We start from the raw sequence: 15,225 nt of genomic DNA on the forward strand, positions 1-15,225 counted from the left end.
GGTACAAAATCAGTTCAAAGAGAGATTTTTCTTACTTAACAATTTCTTAGAAGCTTTTGAAAGTGTCACCTCAAAAGAAGGATAATAAATACCTAAAATTTGTTCCTACTCTCTTCCATAAAGCAATAATAAAGGACATAAATCCTGGCCTTCACAACACAAAAGCTACATTGAAAGAATTTTAGGAGGTTGAGAAATCACATCCTGATTCTGGCTTTCATACTCTTGATGATGATACAGCTCTTACTTATGTGTGTCCAACTTTTTCTTAAAAAACAGAACAAGAGTTGGACAAAATGAGTGATTACAGTATATTTACTTCCTCCTTCAGGCCAGGTGGGTGATTAACCATACAGAGTGCTGTTGTTTTGACTACTGGGCAGACCACCAGCAGTGATGGATTCCCATCCTCTGTGCAAATGAATATATATGCTTTTGGCCTTTAATCTGCAGATACATATTATTGTAAGGGGAAACATTAAAATTAAGCATCTCTAATCCATTCTATGATTTGGAATAGGGCATGTTCATGTGTGCAAGATTATTCTGCTTGCTGACTATGAATTTTTCCTTTCTCCTTCTACCTACTCCTGCAAGTCTATCTTGTCCCACTTCAGCAAACTGAAGACTTTTTCCTTCACTTATGGGACTCTGTCTAATCTCAGTCTTCTTGTACAGTCTGTTTCAAGATAAGATCAAAACCATGACCTGAAAATCTCCACTTGGCCATCCCCTAACATCAGAGGTACTTGAGCTCATATCTCTGAGGTGGTGCCATAGGCTTCTCTTAGGGGTGAGGAAACAAGAACTTACATGGCACCACTGATCTGTTTGAGACTGGGAGTTAAATTGCTGCCCAGACTTCTCTGACACATTGTCTTAATACGCATTCACTTTCAATCTTATGCAAAGGTGCTTCTTAGTAGCATATTAACCACCCTTCCAATTCCAACAGCATTTGTTTCAGATTTTTTTCTTCTCATTTTTCTGAGCTGTAAATTTTGATCTGCTCTGTCCCTTGGATTTTCCCCCTGTATTTATTTTAGTTGCTTGTTCTGCCTATTTGATCTGGATCTTGGCTTCTTTATTATCTTAGTTCGCATTTCTCCTTTTTTTTATTCCAAAAGCAGTGTTTCAGCACTTAAATGTCTGACAGGTTAATCATGACAAAAAGGAATGTACTTAAATCTCATTATATTTTTCAACTTCAAAGACTTTTGCTCATATTTATTAATGTATCATCACAATATTTAAGTCAGAATTACCACTGCTGTTTCAAAGGTAGGTGAACTGAGGTGCAGACATTAAAGCTTAAATCTTTTATACATTTAAGAAGTACAAATAGTCAGCAGGAGGCCTAATCTGTAGGAAGCAGGAGAAGTCTGGTACTAAGAGGTTTTTCAAAGCTTGTGTTTGATATTGTCCAAGTTTCCCAACTTCTTTGAGTCTGTGCTCTAGTGCAGTGGATTTAAATACCTTCATCATCTTTCAATAACAGTGTTCTGAAGTACTACAAACTTAACTACCTAAACCAACATAAACCTCAATGAATCTCTGCCTGGTCTAAAGCAAACTAGTACAATGCAGTAATACCATACTGCATGTGGGAGGATTGTCTTTACAGGTGATGTAAAATTCCTCCATGCAGACTGAAGTGCAAGAGAGAACAGTAAGGTAACAATTAATGTTCTAAACGTTCACAGATTATGGGAGGGTGGGAAATACTACAGTTGTTTGTTGCTGCTGCTGTCCCCATAAAGCCTCCAGCTCACAGTACCACAGAACACAGTGGTTGCCCTCTTTATGACCATGTTTTGGTATTTCCACTTGCACTGATACATGGCAAAAGCACTGCTGTGCAAACACCTGTATTGATTTAATTCTGAAAAAATAACACACACTTCTAAATACAAAAAAAAAATTAATGTGAGCATTGCAAGTATGGATTTTTTATTACCCTGAATTCTAAGTAGTGCACATTAAGACTGTACAACATAAAACTCTTAATCATGTAGGTATACTCTTCAGTTCATACTATCTGATAATACACTACCACTCTTCTAAATCATTACCAATGTAATCTTTAAAACAGTAGCTCTTTGTCCACTGTAGGTGGTAAAAAGAGAAAGTATTATCTTCATCAGATATCACAGCTTTCATTTTTTCTTATGGTATTGTTTACTGGTGACTAAGGTCTGCTTACTTTCAATTCTAAGCAGGAACTCACTCTATTACTTAGCTTTTAAGAAAAACTCCTTCTCAAAAGCCTGTAAAATAAGATTGAAATCACTGATACACTTTTTTGAAAAGTATTCAGGAAACAGTACTACTGAATATTATAAGCTCAGATGTTGAGGCACTAAACCACAAAAAATATTTTCTTCAACTAGTCACAATGAAATATTTTTCCCAGTATTGTTTTAAAACATGATATTCCACATCGACATTAATTATCACTGCTACCAATTTTCTACAGTATATAATGAAGTAAGGCTTAAGGAAAATTATTGCACTCTCTAATAGAAATGACTGATATTTTCTGTGAATACTGAAAATAGTATGTACATTAAGTTTATACTGTCATCAGATCTCTTTTCTTTTTCACCAGCAACAGATAAATCCACTGTTGCATTTCATTTTATTTTTAGATTAAAACTAATAGTTGGTAAAGGTACAAACACATGTGCACATTGGAAAGTATATTTTGTGTTTCTCCAAGTGGCAAGAACCATTATTGTATGCTCATTATGCCACATCTGTGGTTCAGACAGGCAGTACATACAATGGATATAGTAACACTTCTGCGTAAGCCACAGCTAGTACTTGTATAAATCCAAAAGGAAATACAATTATTTAACAACATTTGGAAGATTCACCTTCAAATTCACTGTATTTGATAAGCTCTGTAACTACAAACCACTTCAGCTTTACTGGTACATAAAGGTGAAGAATAAGTATGTTTATTTTTAAACTTCAGTTCCTGTTGAAATTGTCAATGACTTTTAAAGGAAGTATTCTGAAGCACCAGAACAATTATTTCAGATACAGAACTTCCAAGTGGAACACATGACTGAAGGAAAGTACCATACCATAAATGCTCTGAAATGACTTTGAGCCAGTCTGCCCATTTTATCACCACAAATTCACTTGCCAAGATGCAGTTACTGTATTCACAGAACTGTGCTTATGTTCAGAATCACTAATTCTAATTCACATTTAATTTCAGGAAATCTGAGTTCAAAAGGAGCCTAATCTTTGAACTTCTTTTTTATTGTTTGGCTACACTAGAAAAAATTGTCAGGTACTCAGGCTATCTGCTGCCTTAGCTGCCACTTTGCAACGAGCTGCAGAAACCGGTTTTCAGAAAACTGCACAAACATTTTAAATCTATTTTTAATTGTTAGCATGCTCCCTATAGCTACTCAGTTCAAATTTCAGCCTTAGGTACATGGAAAGAAATGTGACTATTTGGAAGACATTCCATATTTCTCCTATCTTCTGCCACACTGATTTCTTTTTCCACTTTTGGTGCTTTTGGACTTACTATCACAGCAGCATCATGATGCTAAGTACATGACAGCAAAAACCATCAGAATGAAATTCTTAGCTTAACACCACTTCCTCCTTTCCCTTACTCCCACATTCCAGAAGCTGTGTCAATGCTTTTCCACAAATTCTTTGTTCCAGCTGTGGCTAGAGGATCCCTGTCACCCATTCTTCCAGCAAAGGGCTATGGCAGAAAGCTGTGCTGAGTGCAGGCTCACGAGATGGGGGTGTCTTGGCAGAGCACATGCAAGAGGAGCTCATGAAGATGGAGACAGTCCTGCATCACAGGATGAGGCTGGAAAAGGATGTGGCCTCAACGTCCAATAAACTTTGAAGTGGTACAGACAGAAGTCCTTTTCTTCCCCACAAGAAACATGGAGAAGAGATGGTAGGAAGGTCAAGAAAAGAGTGTGTTTTTTGTTTTTTTGTTTTTTTTAATTCTGAATGTTGCTTCTCATTTTTTTTTTTTTTGCATCTACACATTATACACTTCCCTTATTTCTTCTGTGCCTTCCCACTTCTCTTCTGCCCAAATAACTTCTCCTTTCAGCTTTCTCTTAAATCCCATATTATCCTATTTCTGTCACACTTTCATTTTTCCTTTCAGAGAACCACAGAATTATAGAACCATTTAGACCGGAAAAGACTTGAGATCATCGAGTTCAACTGTTAACGGAGCACTATGAAGTCCACCACTATACCATGTCCCTAGGCCCAATGCTTTTAAACACCTTTTTAAACATCTTTTAAATACCTTCAGGAATGGTGACTCCATCACTGCCCCTGGCAGCCTGTCCCAGTGTTTAACAACCCTTCTGCAGAAGAAATTCTTACCAATACCCCATCTAACCCTCCCCTGGTGCAATTTGGGGCCTCATTCTAGTTCTTGTTACTTGGCAGAAGAGATTGATGCCCACCTGGGCACTCACTGGCTCAGGTTCAGCTGCTGTCCACCAATACCACCAGTTCCTTTTCCACCAGGCATTTTTCCAGATGCTCTCCCCCCAGCCTGTAGCACTGCAGGGGTTACTGTGACCCAAGTAGAGGTCATTTGGCTTTCTTTAACCTTGTACCACTGGCCTCACCCCATGGATCCAGTCCAGATCCCTCTGCAGAACCTTCTGACTTTCCAGTAGATCAACACTTCTACTCAAACTGTGTACGCAGACTGAGGGTGTTCTTGGTCTCCTCAGTCAGATCATGAATAAAAGTATTAAATGTGCCTGACCCCAACACTGAGCCCTGAGGAACACAACCATTGACCAGCTGGATGGAGCTCCTTTCACCAACTCTCTCTAGGCCTGGCCACCTCAACACGTTTTTTACACAATGAAGGACACACCTGTCCAAGCCATGAGCAGTAGTTTCTCCAGAACATTGTGAGAAATGGTGTCAAAGGCTTTACTGATGTCCAGTAGAGGATGTGTAGACACATCCACAGCCTTTCCCTCATCCACTAAGTGGATCACCCTGTCACAGAGGAACAGGTCAGTCAATCAGGACCTGCCTCTAATAAACCCATGCTAGCTAGCCCTGATTACCTGTACATGCTGTATGAGGCTGAGAGGATCCTCAATATAATATGCTTCATATCTGAACTAAACCTTCCCTGTCACAACTTTGAGGACACTTCCTTTTGTCCCATCACTTGTAACTTGTGAGACTGGAACCTACCTCACTCCAACCTCCTTTTAGGTAGCTCTGAAGAGCAATAAGGCCCTCCCTATTCCTCCTTTTCTCCAGACTAAACACCCCCAGCTCCCTTTAGCTGCTCCCCATCAGACTTGTCCTTCAGATGCTTCACCAGCTTCGCTGCCTTTCCCTGGACAGGCTCCAGTACCTCAATGTTTGCTTTAAAATGAGGGCCCCAAACCCAAGCCCGGTGCTTGAGACACGGCCTCACTGCTGCCAAGTACAGAGGCACAATCACGGTCCTCATCCTGCTGGCCACACTATTGCTGATACAGGCCTGGACACCACTGCCCTTCAGGTCAGCTGATGTTCAGACATCTGAGCTCCCTCTGACCCAGTGCTTTCAAGTCTCTTATGCTTATTTTCCAGCACAATTCCTGTATTTTTTAGAGATTCCTGCCTTGTCCCCCAAAACCCCCCTATCCCACTGCCTGACAACCATCACTTTCGGGGACCGGCTGGAGCGCAGTTTCCCCCCAGCCAGTGGCTGCCTGGGACGGTGAGGGAAGGCCTCACTCAGCACAGCGCTGCCTGAGGCCGCAGCGCCGCATCCCCGGGGCAGCGCCGCCGAAGCCCGGGCGCAGAACCAGCCCCAGCCCCGGCCCCGCGGCCCCATTCGGTCCGACAGCGCCCGCCCGCCGGCGGCCCCGCCCCTGCGCCTTCCCGCGGGGTGACGCCGCCGCCCCGCGCCGCGGAGGCGGGACCGGGCACGGCGGGTGTTCGTAAGTTCCTTCCCCCCGCGGCGGTGGGGCCGCGGCCCGGGCTGGGGGCGGGCGGCGCTGGGGCGCGGCTGTCCCGCTCCCTGCCCGCCTGCGGAGCCGGCTGGCGGCGCGGGGCCGGGAAGCAAGAGGCGGAGGGGTGGCGGCTCCCGGCGGGGCGGGCGCATCCTCCGGCCCTCACTCGGTGAGCCCGAGGAGTTCCTCGCCGGAGCTCCGCGCCTGCGGGCCCTTGGCTCGCCCCGGTACGGCACGGCTGGTCTCGCGGCTGGGCCGAACCGCCGGCGGCGCGGAGGGCTCGGCAGCGTCGCCCGAGCCGCCGAGGTGTGTGCGGGGCCTGCCCGGCTCCCGCCGCCGGAGCCCAGGAGCGGCCGTGCGGGGCCCGCGGGGCTCGGCCGGGGGCGCCGTGCGAGCCCTGAGCCAGCGCGGCCACCCGAGCCCCGGCCCGGGGGGTGCCACAGCCCGGCCCGGGGTATCAGCCCCGCGGGTGCGGAATATGCGAGAGGGCGTGACTGCCGTTGCCGGTGCTGATGATGTAATAAAGACCTGCAGAAAGGCCGCGTATGACCGGTTCCTACAAGACACGATGGTTGCTTGTACAGCTCACGCTTTTTCAGTGATGGCCGTAGAGCGAGACCTCTGTGAGGGGTGGCAGTGGGTGCCTCAGGCTCAGGGGCAGCCTTTGGCTCCCGTGCTGTCCTGGCAGCGTGAGTCAGAGCTGTGCGCCCCGCTCTTGACTCCCGGCCTGAGCGATGTTTCATAACCGTACTGCTGCTTCCATAAAAGTACAAATACGATGCGCAGCCCTCTCGGGCTCCTCACGGTTTGGAAGGGACTGACGGCCAAAGGCGTTTTGTCCTGTGGCTGCAGAAATGGATGCAGTAAATGGGCGTAGTGTTTGTGTGCGACTTATTGAGGCCTGTCGGCTTATGAATCCATTGGAACTTTTAATAATGATATCAGGAACAAATCCTAGGTTCCGAGTGATCAGATATGTCTAGCAGAGATAATAAAAGGAGGGAAGCATTTTAAAGCCACATAAAAGTTTTCAAAAGACTCTGCAAATGTCTGCAGAGTTGCAGCTTTAAAACAATATGAAAGATTGGCTTGTTTCAATTTGTTTTGCCCAAAAGTCATACTCTGTTAAAAGATTTGTCTAGTTCTATACCTAAATTAAAATTGGTGTGGTATGTCTTGTGCTCACTTCTTTTCTTCTTCAACATAACTGTTGTAACTTTTTAATGTGTATTAAAGTCTCAGTCAACAGCCTAGCTCTTAAATGCTGTATAGTTAAGCTAATTATAGTCTTGAGTTTTCTCATACTAATTTATTTGAACCTGTAATATGCCATTAAAAGTGGTCTTTCATGTTATTATTCCTTAATAAAGAGGAAAGAGGAGGATAACATAGGGTAAATGCACAGTTCCCTTGGATCACAGTAGTTTATTGCAGGTTTTTTTCCACACAAAACTATTCAGCAATCAAAATACTGAGCTGTTGTTCTTTTGTTTTTTCAATAACTTGATTGTAGCTAGTTATTTTTAGTAATAGTTTAACTTAATATTTTTCAAAGTTACTTTTATGTAAAGCAAAATACATCAGGGATGAGTGCATTTTTTTCTGCTTCAGTAGCTAGAAGAATTGGATTTTTTCTGTCTTAGAGTGTCAAAAGACAAAAAGGAAAAGGGAGAAATAAAGTGTATGGCAAGCCATATATTTAAAATATTTTTTTTGTAATGATCTAATGTTCTTAGCATTTAATTCTAAAGATATTCTTGGGTAATGATAACTGGAGGATCAGAAGAAAACCAGCACTATGCAAATGCTTTTAGCTTTTGAGCTGTTAAAGAAATAGATTGGGCTGTTAAAGAAATAGATTGGGATAGCTGAAGTCATAATTGAAATGTTTTTCAAAGCATTTAATGAAGAAAATACTAGTTTCTTATGTTTCCTGCACCTTATTTGTGAGTGAGAATATCAGAACTAGCAGTGATGGGGAGAGCATATATGAGATATTTCTGACTTTCTCACTGAAGCCTTAGAAATGTGTAGTGATTGTCACACATATGTTTTTGATGTACAGGTTCAAGGATTATGTTGTGCTAGGTGGGAGGAGTGTTCTTCATCAGTGACTTGGACTGTTTGAAGCATTTTTATGTGCACAGGTAAAACATTTATAGAAGTGATTTAATGTTTTAAATGTCTATATGAAACTGGTGATGGTTTTATGTATTTATTTGCACCTAAGGAGGTAGATGGTGTCAGGTCAAAGTGAAATAGCCAAGTGTTGAGTGTAGAACTTGGATTGGAAGCTGACTGGAAATATTGCTGCAGTTGTAATTAAAGAGACTTCAGAGTTTTAAAAGTGGATGGAAAAATCAGAGATGTATGAACTTTCATCAGTAATTTTAGCAATATTTATTCAGATATTATTATTATAATCTCTAGTCTAAAGTCCTGTTAGTGTATGGTGTACCTCAGAGAAGATGCTGTTGTATTGTGGGTAAACATGTTTTATTAGGATTCTTGTTTATTCACTGCTTCCTAAAATGTTTATCTCTTCTATTATAGATTTTCTGTCCTTTGCTAATATATTTCCTGAGATATTGGAACTTCCTGTTTTTGTTTGTTTATTTCCTTGAAATAGGAATTAAGATGGATGAAACATTTCATTGGTCATAGCAGCAGCAGGACAAATAAGGTGGGTATGTTGAAAGATTACAATAATATCTTTACAGAGTGTTTTAGCTTTTGATTCTGTGTCCATCTGAACACAGTTTTTGCCTCTGTGTCTGAGTTGCTGTTTATTTGCCCATTTGAAATTCTTTAAGTCCATTGAGGATGTACTCCATTGGGCTTGTACTCCAGTGAAACTGATTGTTTTTATAATTTCCATAAAAGATATTAGTGGTTCAGCAGCAGGAAAGTATGTTTTGATGCTCATCCTTATTTGCAGTCAAGACAAGACATGGACCTTATTTGCTAAGTACTTCATGTTGGTGTTTTAATTCACTTACAGAGATCCAGAACATGTTTTACTTAAAAAGATTTTTTAAAAACAAATTTAAAACATGACCACATATTTTTACAAGACTAACATTGGCAAATAAGAGGAACAGTGCTGATTGAGTAATAATTGAGCTCTTTCTCATGGAGTATATTTGCATGTTTTTGTCAGAGTTAAATGAATTACAGACTTCTTCACAATCTAACCACCATTAAATTATATGACAGAGATTTTTATTTTTTAAATGTTTTTTTTTCTTTTAAAAATAAAAAATTGTGGGTTGTTTTTTAAATTTCATTTTTTTCTTGTGCTGATGCAATAAAGAGATTCTTGCTACCCGTTTAAAATGGCATTTTGAGATGCTGTTGTCTTTGTATTGTATTTGCTCTATGACTGTTGGTCTTGTCACCTCATGAAACCACAGAACAACTGGGTCAAAACCATTCTATTCAAATATCATGAAGTGTGATATTTGCTAATTGTGTCTTTGACTTATTGTACTATAGTACTGTATTTTCTGGTATTAGTTTGTCCCTAATTGGCTCATTAAACCTAGTGTCAGTAGTATTCAAGCATTACTTTTTTAAAGGCCTGATTTCATGGGTATTTCTAGTGTAATTGAATGTTGTAGGAAAGTTAGTGTGGTTTGTGTAGCAATACATTGTAGTCTGATAACTCTTCCAGTTCATATCAAGAACATAATCACAACACCATAAACCTCACTGTGGTAGAACTGTACTGTGTATTGAACAAGGATGTGAAAGGGCATCAATTAAGGAAAGACTGTCTTTGCTTTGTCACTTCAGTCTTTTACCATTTTAGGAAAGAATGTTATCCTCACCTAAACTGTGCGCTGTCCTTTTTCTCTTCGGTTTTTTTCTTGCATCTTTTTGAAGGCTATGCAATACTGAAAGTCTTGTTTAAAGGGAAGCTGGCTGGTGTCCTCATGCCAGGAGAAGTTTAGTACTTAGCTGTTAGTTCACCTTGAATTGTTGCACAGATGGAAAGGAAAGAATGTAATCAATAGCTCAGTCCATCTTTCAGAATTGTAGTACATTGTGGTCACTTCATTTGTGGTTAAACTTTTATTTTTGCAGAATAATGAGGGGTTTTTTTCATGGAATCATATGAAGAGTAAAATTATGGAGTATTGAATCATAAACATGCTTTTTTTTTGAAGTGTGACTTTTACTTTTAGAGGCTGCTATAGGATGTTAATTTCTGTGCATGCATCATGTTTCATTCTGTGGCTTAGCAGTTTATTGTTTTTTAGAAAGTGTAAACCCAGGATTGTTGGTTTAGAAAAAGTGTCATGGTTAATGCCAAGAAGAGGTCATGTGGTGAGCTTCAGAGCTGGGCTGTTTCAGCCCTGCTGAAGAGCCTCAGTCACAGCAAGTCACTGGGGAGACAGGAGTGTTCTTGTGGCTCACTTGGGTATTTGCAGGTGCTAAAGAGATGGAAAGCAGCTTGGGTAATTTGTTGGGTGGGTAAAAGAGTTGGGGGGAAAGAAACAACTTCTGGGAAACTTACTGGGATCTGTCACTGAAATTGGTTGGGTATATTAGCTTGGTTGTAAGTTACAGTTCCAGGGAATATTTTTGCTGTTCAAGTGTGAGTGGCAGAGCTGTGTTCCCATACTCAGTCTTTTTCATGAAGCCCTTTGTTGCTAGTAGCTGAATGCTGAAATGTCTGTAGGAATTACTTAATGGTTTTACATGACCCCAAAGCAGAAACCAAATCAAAAAACCCCTCAAAGGTGCACTATTCAGCTGTGAAGGACAATTGCAAGGGACTGTGTCTCTTCTTTTGGGCCAACACTGTGAAAATGGTGTACGGTGACAAATTACAGCTTAGGCTGATGTCATTGCTGTTACACCTGTGCTTCTTTGCCACTTCACTTCTCTTATTTGTATGTTTGTGGTTATTTGGGATGAACTGTACAAAATAGGGATTTTACAAAAACTTTTACTGATTTTTATAGTTTTGAGCACACTTCAGTCTTCTGCTGAATGACACAGAACTTAATTTTGGTGAATTTTTTTGGCCATGACTGGTTGGCCTCCTAAGGGAGACTGCAGTCTGCTGATCGTGAGGGTGTGTGATCTCACATTTATATCAGGCTGTCCTTTCAAAGAGTGCTACATACAGCAAGACATGAAGTTCTGACAGTTTTTGCTCTTCTTCAGCTCCATCAAAACAGAACTGCTGGTGGAGCAATAAGGTAGATCCATGTTTTTGGGAAGCAGGGCAGTACAGCTGAACTACCCAACGTTGGTCTCTGCTAATCACGTGCAGTGTCCTAAAGATAAAACTATACAACCCCTCAAAATATTGTTAGGGAATGAAAAAGGATCAGTCTATAGAAACCTGCATAGTCCTGTTGTGTCTGTAAGTGTAGTATTCTGTGTGTGATGATCAAGCCCTTAGAAGTTAGCAGCCTGCCAGTAAATTAATATGGATGTTCAGTGGGTTGTGTTGCTTTTGTCATCAGCAGATTCTGAGGCCTTACTGAAGCAGGAAAACAAATCAGTATTGGATTTAGAAAAAAGGAACTGTTCTATATTACAGGACTCAAATGGAGACCACCCAAATGCCTTCAGCTGGTTTTTGTTATTTTCACAAATAGTTTGTTCTTTTAGCAGAGTGTTTAAGAACAGAGAGTCAGGTCAATCGCTCTATTATGTTTTTCCCCAAACAGCAATATTAAGCAAACTTTACAATATTGTTCATCATTGAGAAAAAAGTCTTATAGATTGTCTTGTTTTTTTTTAGCTTCCAGAGAAAAATAGTGATAGGCTGTTGTGATTTTAAATCTTCAAATTATAAATGTAATGCACTGTGTTTTTAGAAACTTTTTTGTAGTTTTGGCTGGATTGCACCTTGTAAGGGTCAGTATAGTATCTATTAGATTTTATGGTGTTTAGCAAGTTAATTCAGAGATGTTATATATTTTCCATAGTTCTGGTAGAGTAAGTAGGATGCAGAATATTCTTGTCCTCCATAATATGATTTATCTTTTTTATTACAGTTTTAGTAAAAAATGCAGCAGACCTACCCTTTGAAAAATTGACTTGTTTTTTTGCCAAAGCATACTTGGTTCCTCATTGAAGACCTAAAAGCAAACAGTCCTGGGTAGTTACCTTTGCTTAGTGTGTGTTTGTGTTCTCCTGTAAACCAGTGATTTTCTTTCTGGGAGGGTACCCTGATAGGCAAATGACAGAGATTTGCAGTCTGTAGTGGGTGAGATACAAAGAATAAATTATGCTGAAGGACAAAAAAGCAAAGACTGCCTGGCTCCAAATGATGTCTTGGCATGCTAGTAATGCCACATACTCAAAGTAGGGGACTGTGTGTTAAAAATCTTGTTTCTTCTCTTTACTTCTCGTACCTGTGTTGATACTTGCAATCAAACTAAACAAAATGTGATGGAGTATAAAATGCTGTGGTACAAATCAGTATCTTACTGTCATACAGCATGCCAACACAGTGGATGTGGTGCTGGATGCCTCTAAAAAGGATCTAGAGAAGAAGGGAATCAGGGAAGAGTTTAAAAATATAATTTGTGGGGATGGAAATTTGCTTTTATAAAGATAAATTGGAAAAAAAAAAAGAGACTGTTTAGCCTTTGAAAGGCATGGAATATGGACAAGTATAACACAAGTACACAGGAAGATGAATGGTTTGAGAGATAACTCAAAAGCTTTTGGTTTTTTTTGGTTCATGCTATAAGAAAAAGGGGACATTCTGTGAAATTTGGGTGACAAAGTGAGAAAGGAAACTTGAGAAAGGATCTATTTCTTAATAAACTGGTAAGACTGAGCTCTGCAGTCTAGGGATAATTTTAATTTAGAAAAATTCTAATGAAATTGAATGAGTTAGAGTGCAGGAATATTTACACAGGCTCAGGTTACCTTTTCTCCTTAAAGAATATAATCCCTCATCTTTTTGTCACTTGCAAAATTATTTTTTCTATCATGATTTTTAATAATGCTCATCTAAAAACCATGTTTTGGTGGTGTGAGTGAAGGAATTAAGTCTATCCCTAGTTTGTTTATGGGAGAAAGAGTTACAGCATCTCACTTATTTGTTCTCTTTCTCTGTGTTGGGTTATATCTAGGTGAGACACCCACCAGGTAATTTGTCTAGTTCCTTTTGTAGAGTGCACTGATTTACTTTGTTTCTGTTGTAGATGTAGATATTGGAGAAGAGGTTTTGGGGATTAATATCAGGCTCCTCATGAAATTGGAAAGAATTTATGTAGGCCAGTTGTTTGTGTGACTTACTCCCGAGACACTGCTCTGTTCAGCTTTGATTTTTCTATTGCCTGGGCTCGTACACGAAGTCGGTGTTCCTGCAGTAATTTAATTGGAGTCAGTACACAAGTTTGTTCTGTACCTACTGATGGAATATTTTGGGAGGATGAAATGAGCTAACGCTGGCCTTCTGTGTCAGCCTGCCAACTCCCAGCAAGTATGTAAAAAGTCATAAAAATAGCAGTGGGGGTATCTTAATTAAATGAGCATGCTTGTTGCTTTGCCAGTCTTTTCTCTTGGCATGGTTCAAGTCCTAGAAACTGTTTGCTTTCAGTCTCTATCAAACTCAAATATAAAACTCTGTGATAAAAGCATCAGGAGCAGTGTTCAACATGAAAAGACTGCAGAACAGGCTTTTTCTCATTCCCACTTAAATGCCCTTTTCTCTCTGTTTAGTGCAGGCTGCAATTTTTACTTTTGGTGTGTTTAGCAGCAGATTGAGTTAAATTTGTTGTATTTGGCTCTAGAGCAGCAAAGAGCAGATGTCACGGAGGTGCCATGACAGGAATAAGAAAATTCAGAAGGCTTGTGGGAATTTGGGGGTGAGAGGGAAATCTTCCTCCTATTTTTTCCATGCTAGAATCCATATTATAGCATTTGGAGCTGGCATGCAGTTCAAAACTTGCTGTGCTGCAAGGGTTGATGCACTGACGCAGACATTCTTTCCCACAGCTCAAATTATGGAAACAGAGTTTATTTATAAAATAAAACATGCCTGTGAAATTATAATTGATACCTTAATTACAGGGAACTTGCCTGAAGCATGGTAACTTAGCAATCCGTGGGACATTTTCCTGGCTTAGAATAGCCACGATTTATACTGAAACATTTTCTCTGCGTGAATCCTAGAAATGGAATTCCCCTGTCAAGGCAGAAAAACTTTAGTAACTGAGAGGTACTCTGCCAGGGATGATAAGTCTAAAGTAACAGTCAACTTTTAAACATGATTTAGAGTTGGAACATCTGAAAAGTAAACTTTGCTGTTCTGGATTGTCACTGCTTGAAAAATACGCATTTAAAAGCCACTGCTGCATGTTGCCATTCTTTACATAATCAGGTGTGTCCCAGATGTATGTGGGATCCTGGAGAAATTTCTTGCTTTGGATTATTTCTTTTCACTTCTGTAGATTAACATAATGCTCTGAAAGTCAGTGATGGCTTCTTTCTTTAAATCTTACCTTATTAAAGGCCATTTCTGAAAATACCTGGTGTAATTTGTTAGTTAGCAGCCTGATTGCTTGTCTTTCTTTCTCACATCTTTGTTTTTCATTCACCACCTACTTGCACTGCAAGAGTATATATTGCCACAGTATAGTTTATAGAAACATAAACATGATGTAATTTATGTCATATTTACATAATTTTGATTGCATGTTGCTGTATTTGAAAATTGCCAATTCTCTGTTGCTGTATGTGTAGAATGATGTACTTGATAATTTCTGGAGGAATTTTTTTTTCTGTGAGGAAAAAGTTTTATTTACACAGTGATCTAGAGGGTAAGATCTATAAACATACTTTTCCTTGAGATGGTACTCACTGATCTTGTATTAGTGTTTTAGTAAACCACGTTGACTCCTGCTTTGGTTCTTCTATTCTGGTGCTGAAGCTGAAATCTTGTCTAGCTCTTATAATTTGCTGGGGAGATGAGATTTGAAATAAAAGGAATATATGTTATTGTGCATTTAGGAAGGATGTGAAGTCTGACTTTATTTTAAAAAGCAATTATTATAGTGGGGTCACTTGACAGAAGCATCATATGTGTAAGGTATATAATGTACATGCTCTGTTCTCCTCTACAAAGTGCTGGGCAGAGTGTGCTGCTGTTCAGGTTTGAGAGCAAACCTTCCCATGTCTTTTGTTGAAGAAAAATGTCAGCGCACTGCTAAAAGAACACAGGACTAACTTGCCTGTTGGCTGTAGCATGTTGAGTTTTTTGGTTAGCCAGCTAATT

At 40.1% G+C, this 15,225-nt stretch overlaps 1 protein-coding gene across 9 annotated transcripts in view; it reads left to right on the forward strand.

Moving 5' to 3' along the window:
• Window positions 1-15,225, forward strand: part of ZNF438 (zinc finger protein 438) — a 70,529-nt gene that overhangs the window by 13,246 nt on the left and 42,058 nt on the right. For 6 of the 9 annotated variants that reach the window (XM_063148933.1, XM_063148942.1, XM_063148961.1 and 3 more), the window contains exons 1-3: window positions 5,913-5,960; window positions 8,038-8,119; window positions 8,602-8,655. The gene's annotated coding sequence lies outside the window, so the exon portion shown is untranslated. Of the gene's footprint in view, window positions 1-5,912; window positions 5,961-6,077; window positions 6,142-6,180; window positions 6,200-8,037; window positions 8,120-8,601; window positions 8,656-15,225 lie in introns of those variants that run through there. The other 3 variants (XM_063148905.1, XM_063148923.1, XM_063148914.1) reach the window with 3 other exon arrangements.

Source organism: Melospiza melodia, chromosome 1 (genome assembly GCF_035770615.1).
Source record: "Melospiza melodia melodia isolate bMelMel2 chromosome 1, bMelMel2.pri, whole genome shotgun sequence".
Classification (NCBI taxonomy): Eukaryota; Metazoa; Chordata; class Aves; order Passeriformes; family Passerellidae; genus Melospiza; species Melospiza melodia.